This window comes from Vigna umbellata, unplaced genomic scaffold, assembly GCF_029865625.1.
Source record: "Vigna umbellata cultivar VRB3 unplaced genomic scaffold, Vumbellata_1.0 scaffold_836, whole genome shotgun sequence".
Taxonomy (NCBI): Eukaryota; Viridiplantae; Streptophyta; class Magnoliopsida; order Fabales; family Fabaceae; genus Vigna; species Vigna umbellata.
The window spans coordinates 19,798-28,023 of NW_028274601.1; the positions used below are offsets into that span (position 1 = coordinate 19,798).

The 8,226-nt window shown below is 30.9% G+C and overlaps 1 pseudogene across 1 annotated transcript; it reads left to right on the forward strand.

Annotated features, from left to right (window-relative positions):
• Positions 1-1,336: 1,336 nt before the first annotated feature.
• LOC124837950 (disease resistance protein RPV1-like) lies at positions 1,337-5,637 on the forward strand (annotated as a pseudogene). Its single transcript, XR_015783196.1, has 5 exons — positions 1,337-1,849; positions 1,941-3,018; positions 3,116-3,322; positions 3,445-4,169; positions 5,081-5,637. The product of XR_015783196.1 is annotated as a disease resistance protein RPV1-like (transcript).
• The last annotated feature ends 2,589 nt before the right edge of the window (positions 5,638-8,226 follow it).

Here is an 8,226-nt window from a genome sequence, read left to right on the forward strand (position 1 = left end):
TTAGCACAAGTTATGTTTATATGCAAGTGCCTTTTTCATGAATAAAATTTTTGGTATATAGTTGTGTGAAATTCTAAATAATAAAATTTGTGAGGGATCAAGTAAGGCTATTTTATTATCTTTCTTTATGTTTTTCTTATTTTTTATTTATTTTATTTTATTCTCTTTTCCGTCTCGATTGATTTTGTTTGTTTTCATTTTTCCCATTTTGTTCTGACTTTATTTTATCCTTTTTACTTTAATCAATCCTCTTTATTCTGATTTTAATTTATTATCGTACACCCTTGTTATTTTTTTCTCGTTAAAATTTTATAATTAAACTAATTGAATATCTCGAAACTTGTTCATATAATTCAAAAGTCTTAGTTAAATTTAGTAGTATGTCAACATGGAAAAGAGTATTTTAAAATTCAAATCCAATACACATCAAGAAGACAGAAAAATAATATTCGTTACTGGAAAAGAATATTCTTATTGAGAGTTATTGTTTTCTATCGTAATAGGATAAAATATGAACAAGATGGACAATTTACGAGATTTTTAGAAATGTTTAAAAACAATTACATATTAGCATCCTTTTGTCTATCATACTGTTGTTCAAATGACAAATTACTTCAAAATTTAAAGTGAAATCGATTATAATTATACTGTACACGTTAAAGTCAACTTAACGACCGATACGACACGCTCAAGGTCCATTGGTGACCAACTGCAAAAGTCCAACAAAAATGTGATAAAAATTCAAATGTGATGATATATGTGTTAACATTGTATTCTACATTTATGAATAAAAGATTAAAATTACATTGTATTAACGTCTCCTTCTCTGTCTTGCAGTATTAGTTGTGTGAATTCCTAAATAATAAAATTTGTGAGGGATCAAGTAAGGCTATTTTATTCTCTTTCTTTATGTTTTTCTTATTTTTATTTTTTTTATTTTAATCTCTTTTCCATCTCGATTTATTTTGTTTGTTTGTCTTTCATTTTTCCCATTTTGTTCTGATTTTATTTTATTCTATTACATTTTATCCTTTTTACTTTAATTAATCCTCTTTATTCTGATTTTAATTTATTTTTCGTACACCCTTGTTGCTTTCAGTTTTTAATTGAGTCCTTTTTTTCATCGTTTTCTTATTTTATATTCTCCCTTTCTCCTTTCCTTTCTCATTTCGATTCTATCATTTTCTAGTTGTCCTTTTCTTTCACTTTATGCATTTTATAACTTCGTATTCTATACATTGTATTTAACATTTATGAATAAAATATTAAAACTATATAATTGTTATAAGATGCAATCATCTCCTCTGTATTGCAGTATTGCTTTTTTCTCTTCTAACTCTTCCTGACCTCTCATCAATTCCTTTCTATGGATAACGCCTCCTCATCATACAAACTCCCACGGACGTACGATGTGCTCATCAACTTCACTGGAGAAGACATCCACAGAAAATTTGTTTCTCATCTCAATTCTGCCCTCTCTACTGTTGCTCTCACCACTTTCCTTCATCACCCCAATGCAGTGAAGTCAACACACATCCAAGAACCTATTCTCAGCCACTGTCGGGTAGCAATTGTTGTTTTCACCCAAACCTATTCTCAATCTGCTTGGTGTCTTCATCAGCTTCAACAAATCATCAAATGGCACGAAACTTATTGCCGACATGTTCTGCCCGTATATTATGAAATCCAGCCATCTGATGTAGTCTTCAGAAGGGTGACTTTGGAAAAGCCTTGAAGGCAACTGCTCAACAAACATTTTCAGACAAGAACTGGAGCATGGCATGTCCAGGTGGAGCCATGCACTCACCAAAGCTGCAAATTTCTTTGGATGGGATGAGAGCAATCACAGGTACATCACTCACTCAATCAACCATCTTTTAAGCCTCCGATTTCATTTTCTTAATACATTACTACTTCTGTTATTGTTCTTGAACTTGAAGGAGTGATGCTGAATTAGTGGAGAAAATTGTTAAGAGCGTTGTTAATTTACCAGTCTTGTCTGCTACTAAATTTCCTGTTGGATTACAATCCCACGTGGAACATCTGATTCGAACTATCAAAAATAAATCCACTGAAGTTTGTATGATAGAGATACAGGGACCGGAAGGATCCGGTAAAACCACTCTTGCCAAAGCCATCTACAATCAAATTCATTGGACATTCAAGGACAAAAGTTTCATTGAAAATATTTCACTGTTAGCGGAATAAGAGGGAACTTCGTTTACAAGAACAACTTCTTTTAGATGTCCTAAAACAAAAGGTGGAGATTCCTAGCGTTGATGTGGGAAGAACTATGATTCGGGAAAGTCTTTTAGGAAAAAGGGTTCTGATTGTACTTGACGAAGTAAATTACTTTAATAATTTATTCGACCTAAGGGATTGTCTTAAATTGTTAGTTGAAGGAACTGTTATAATCGTTACATCAACATATGGAATAAAGCTGAGAGATCAAGTTCATTCTGACTTTCGGGTAGAGCCAATGAACGAAGAGGAGTCCCTTGAGCTTTTTAGTTGGCACGCATTTAGAGAAGCAAAACCAAAAGAAGAATACGAAGACCTTGCCAGAAAAGTAGTTAGTTATTGTGAAGGACTACCACTAGCTCTTGAAGTCGTTGGAAGTAGTTTATTTAAAAGGACGAAAGAAGAATGGAACAGTGTATTGTTTAAAGTTGAGAAGGTTGAGATGCAGATGGTTACAGGCGTATTTTTCGAGAGATAATAAAAGTAAGCATCGAAGGTTCACTCAATGAAATGGAAAAAGATATATTCCTTGATATATGTTGTTTCTTTATTGGTAAGAGCAGACCCTATGTAAGGAAGATTCTAAATGGCTGTGGAGTAGACGCTGATATTGCAATAAGAGTTCTCATCGAGCGTAACCTCGTCAAAATTAACAAGAATAACAAATTAGGAATGCATCCTTCGCTACAACACATCGGAATACAAATTATTCATGAAAATTCAGGAAAGGATTTTGGGAAGAACAGGCGACTGTGGTTTGATAAGGATAAAAAATATGTAAGAACATTCTTTACATGTGATTTGAAACTTCTTTTGAAAGCATTTACTTTGTCCTGTGCAGTACATTTGTTTTTATTTGGAATTTTCATCACAGGGGACAAAAGCCATGCAGTGGTTGCCTATCAATGTCTCCGATAGGGAACAACCGACTGTAAATTCTGAGTACCTTCTTAAGAAACTAAGATGGATCAGTTGGCATGGGCTTTCTTCAGAAGGTCTACCTAACAACTTTTATGAGCATGATGCAATAGCTATTGATTTAAAACGCAGTCTTCTTCGATTTCTCTGGAAAACACCCCAGGTTTTATTACCACCCACTTCTCGTTAAAACACAACTTAATTAAAATAAATTAGTAGCTTGCTATTACTTCATTTTTAATTTGTACTCTAATATTTCTAAAATGAAAAACTATCTTGGTGCAGGTTATGACATCGCTAAAAGTCCTTAACCTCAGTCACTCCAAGCATTTAACTACAACCCCTGACTTTACCGGATTACCAAGTCTTGAACACCTTATTTTCAAATATTGTTCGAGATTGAGCAAAGTACACCGATCTATTGGATCACTCAACAGTCTTATACTGCTAAATTTGAAATACTGTACAAGTCTAAACAATCTTCCAACAGAGATATATGACTTGAAAATTTAAGAACCTTCGTTCTCTCTGGTTGTTCCAAGATTGACATAATGGATAAAGATATAGCAAAGTTGGAATCCTTGATAACTCTAATTGCTGAAAATACAGCCGTGAAAGAAGTTCCTTTCTCAATTGTAAGCTCAAAAAGCATTGGATATATATCCCTACGTGGATTTGAGGGATTGTCTCATAATATTTTTCCTTCTATCATTCGGTCTTGGATGTCCCCAATAATGAATCCCATCTCTTATATTCATTCGTTTTGCATGGATATGGAGGATGATACGATTGATATTGCACCATTGCTTAGCACCCTTGCAAATATTCGAAGTGTTTTGGTAGCATGTGACACCGAATTTCAATTATCTAAGCAAGTGAAAAATATTTTAGTTGAATATTTCGCGAATATCACAGAATCAGGAATTTCAAAGCAGCACTTCAGGTGTTCTTTGATTGGTGTTGGAGCATACCATCAATTCTTCACTGCTGTGAGCGATAACATATCTGAGGTTCTTCTCTAGCTTTGTCTCTGTTTCTTACAGTCACTATATCATTTTAGTTAATAATCAAGAGAACATAATAAATCAATCCTAATGAAATATATGAGTCAAACTACAATAATCAATTTTAGCACTTGTTATTAGCGGGATCTTGAATTTGGACTTACGGACAAATGGCAAGATCTGAAAGTAGTATTTTTATTGTTCCTTTTGTTTGAAAAGAGTCTTCTTGCTTTTGAGATGCAAGATCCATCTCAAAAGATTATCTGATGCTAAGGGAGTTAGGATATTTTAGAATAAAGTGATAGTAATTGTTTATCAAATATTTTTCATAAATACTAGTTGTATTTATAGGATTAACATAGATTATAAATCCATATTCCTATTAAAATAGTATTTACTTGGAAGTTTAATAAATAGTAAAACCATAACTAACATAGATTGAGTGTTCTGCGAAGAGATTTAAAAGATCTTATTGAGTGACGTTCTTTAATATGATTATTAGAGCGGGTAAGAACAACATGCTTAATTCCTATTACCATAGAACCTCGTCTAGAAGTTTCTGATTTTGGTAATCAACTAATCAAGTGATTTTTCTTTTATTTCAATACTTTCTTACTTTATTTTACTGGCTTCACCATTGTTATATTTCCATTCGTCGAAGAAATACACTAAAACAAACAAAAACATAAATGCTTTGTAAATCACTAACGACGTAATGATGATACATATAGAACAAAACTATCAATTATATTTGTTTAGATTAATTACCATCGGTATGTTTTGATTATGTACTGAATTGTTGTTTGTTTGATTATAAATGCTCACTTTGTAATTATTAATGTTAAAATAATGATTATAGAAGAGAATTTGAATAGAAAAATTAGATAAATGACCAAGCCTTTTATCTTATGGTGCAGGTAGTGTCAAGCAGTGATTCTTGTGATGTTTGTCTCCCAGCTGTGAATGATCCTTATTGTATGGCCCATATGGGTGAGGGACACTCTGTTTCTTTCGTTGTGCCTGAAGATGGTGATATGAAAGGAATGATTTTGTGTGTTGTTTATTTATCAACTCCTAAGATCATTGAACCTGAATTTACTACTTTCATAATTGTTAATTACACAAAGTGTACATTCCATATACACAACCATGGCACAGTAATTTCCTTTAAAGATGAAGATTGGGATGACATAATGTCAAATTTAGAATCTGGAGACAATGTGGAGATATTTGTGAACTTTGGTGATGGATTGGTGGTCAAGAACACAACGGTGTATCTAATATTGGGTGAAGCAGAGAACATGGAAAAAGCGTCTGAGCCAAAAAAACATTCTCTTCTCATTAGATTCATAAAGAAAGTTGTAATGTGACTTCTGATAAGTCATTTATGTTCTTTGAGAACAGCATGATCACTTTCAACTATTTTCACACTCTTATACAACTTCAATTAATTTCAATACAAGTTCTTTCATTAGCTTCCTTCTTTATTATTTCTCTTTACATTTCTAGAATATAATTTAATTTTCTACTTCGTTACTCTTTTATGGATTCCTAAATTTTAGAGTTAATTTTTCGATTGCATCTTTTACTTATTGAGATTTGATATTTCTATGATTCTAAACATTCGTACTTCAATATTATTTAAATATAACTGAATTTGTTTGGTAAAACATTTTCAATTACACCCTGGATTCAATTTAGATATTAATTATAGTTGTATTCTTATGTTTATTTCGTGATGCTGGTTTGAATTGAATTGAATTCAGTGTATCAATTCTAATTCGTTAATTCAAATTAAAAATATTTAAAAGTGAATTTAAGAAAAAACAAAGGCCAAAGTGAATTATGTCTTCAAATAAATATGGTTAGAAGTACGAAAATAACAGAAAAGTTTGTAAAAGTTAATTATTATTATTATTATTATTTAATTATTATTTTTTTGTCTTCCATGCAATTTATTTCAACCACATCAACAAGCACTAGTTCACAAACAAAATCACAAATGAAAAAGTAATAACACAAAATGCAACTAAATCAGTTATGGTAGAGAAGGATTTAATTGCATGGATGTAAGAACACTGATAAGAATTTATTATGGGTGAGACATGAGAGAATAATTGATTTTGGTTTCGTAAAATAGGATAATCGATTCTCTTGAAAACATAAAGAGGGGTGAATCTATTCTTTTCTTTCCAAAGTCGATTTTCTTCTGCAAAAGTTCCTTCTCTTCCATGTTAATGGCTTCTATCAAAGGACAAACGTGTAACTTCATATGTGTGATGTGTTTTTCATTTCTCTTCTCAGCACGATAACAATAAGCACTCCTTCATTGCATCTCACCTATCCACACGCGCAATTCCGCTCAAATCATCTTAAACAAAGTCGTGCATTGCTCGCTCTTTCACCCACATATACAATAAATCATCATAAACAAACATGGATTAAAATTAGATTGCAAATCAATGTTTCTTTTAATATACAACCTAGGTTTAAACTCTAAGTTATACAAACTTGTTATCTTATAATTGGTTTAAAATGTTTAGGTTACAAGACGTTCACAAGACATGTTAGTGATTATATTCATGACTTTATTATTATGAAACATTTCTTTATTAACATACATCCTCCAACTCCTACAAAGTTACTCATATCAAATGTAATGTCGATAATGGTGTAATGGGAGATCTTAGACATGCAGATGGTGGCATCTAGCATGCTGAGTATGGCAGCCAAATTTGTATTGAACTTTTAGTATAAGGAGGAGACACAAACACTAATGAGATATGAGTCCAATCATATAAATGATTAACACCACTCTCTACCCAAAACCTTAAAGCAATGGGTTAATGAGCTTTCATCTTTATATAGTGCTTTATTTACTCATTTCTATCCAATATGAAACTTAGATTCACTTGGATTCCTAACAGGTTGCATCAAAAGATGTCTTGGATACAAAGTGTGGAGAATATATACTTTAATGTCTGCGATCACACTAAGAAAGATCTGAAAATTATAACTATGTTTTGGAAATGAGGTTATGATAAATGCAACATTAATAATGCAACATTAACTACCTTATACTTACAAATTATACGTCAGTTAATTAATAGATGGTTCATAAACAACAAATTATGCGATGAGATTTTGTTTGTTTGAGTTTCTTTCACACATGAGTTTTGATCTAATTCCTCATGTTTGTAATTTTCTTTTATTTTTTCTCATTCACATGCACCAAATGATCTGTGATTCAGAAAGGGTCAATTTAGTTAGGATGCGTTAGAAAATGAAACTTATTGTATTATAACTTTTCCTTAAATAAATCAATAATTCATGTAAACATGAGGTGTCAAAGCTAAGTATTCTAACTTTTACTCCATAAACAGTATACATCATTTGTGGAATATCTTCTAAGCTAACCATGAGATATTATATATATGTCCAGGAATGTGGCAGAAAGGCAGTTCAAGCTGTTACTTCAAGCTTAATAAAAAAAACCTTGTAATAGTGGAAAACAAGTCAAAGCGCATGCGTATCATTTTTTTTTAATATAAAGAATTATTTTGTATCATAATTATTTAAGAGTGAGATATAAAGTAAATTATTTTTATGAATTTATTATAAGTAGTTTTTATGGTAAATAGTTAATAAAAATAAAATTACTAACGAAATGTGTATACCAAAAATAATTATAAAATTATTACAAAGTTCAATTTTTTTTATTAATATATCTAGACAATTTAATAGGTATAGATAATTTGATAAGATATTCCATGACTAAGGTTTTGGCTACACTATTTAAATATATAGTTACTTATAATATATTATTGACAATATTCAACTTAAATTACTCAAGTCTTAATTATAAATTTACCTAGATCTTATTCAACATTAACTACGGAAAATAGTACAAATATTCATTTGTAAAATGTATATTTTATTGATGAAAATAAAAAAATTACAAATTATATCATACAAAATTTTACATATAATTTTCGTCTATGACCTTAACTTTAGGTAGCAACATGACATGAACATGAACAATTGCTGAAAAAGATGTAACAAA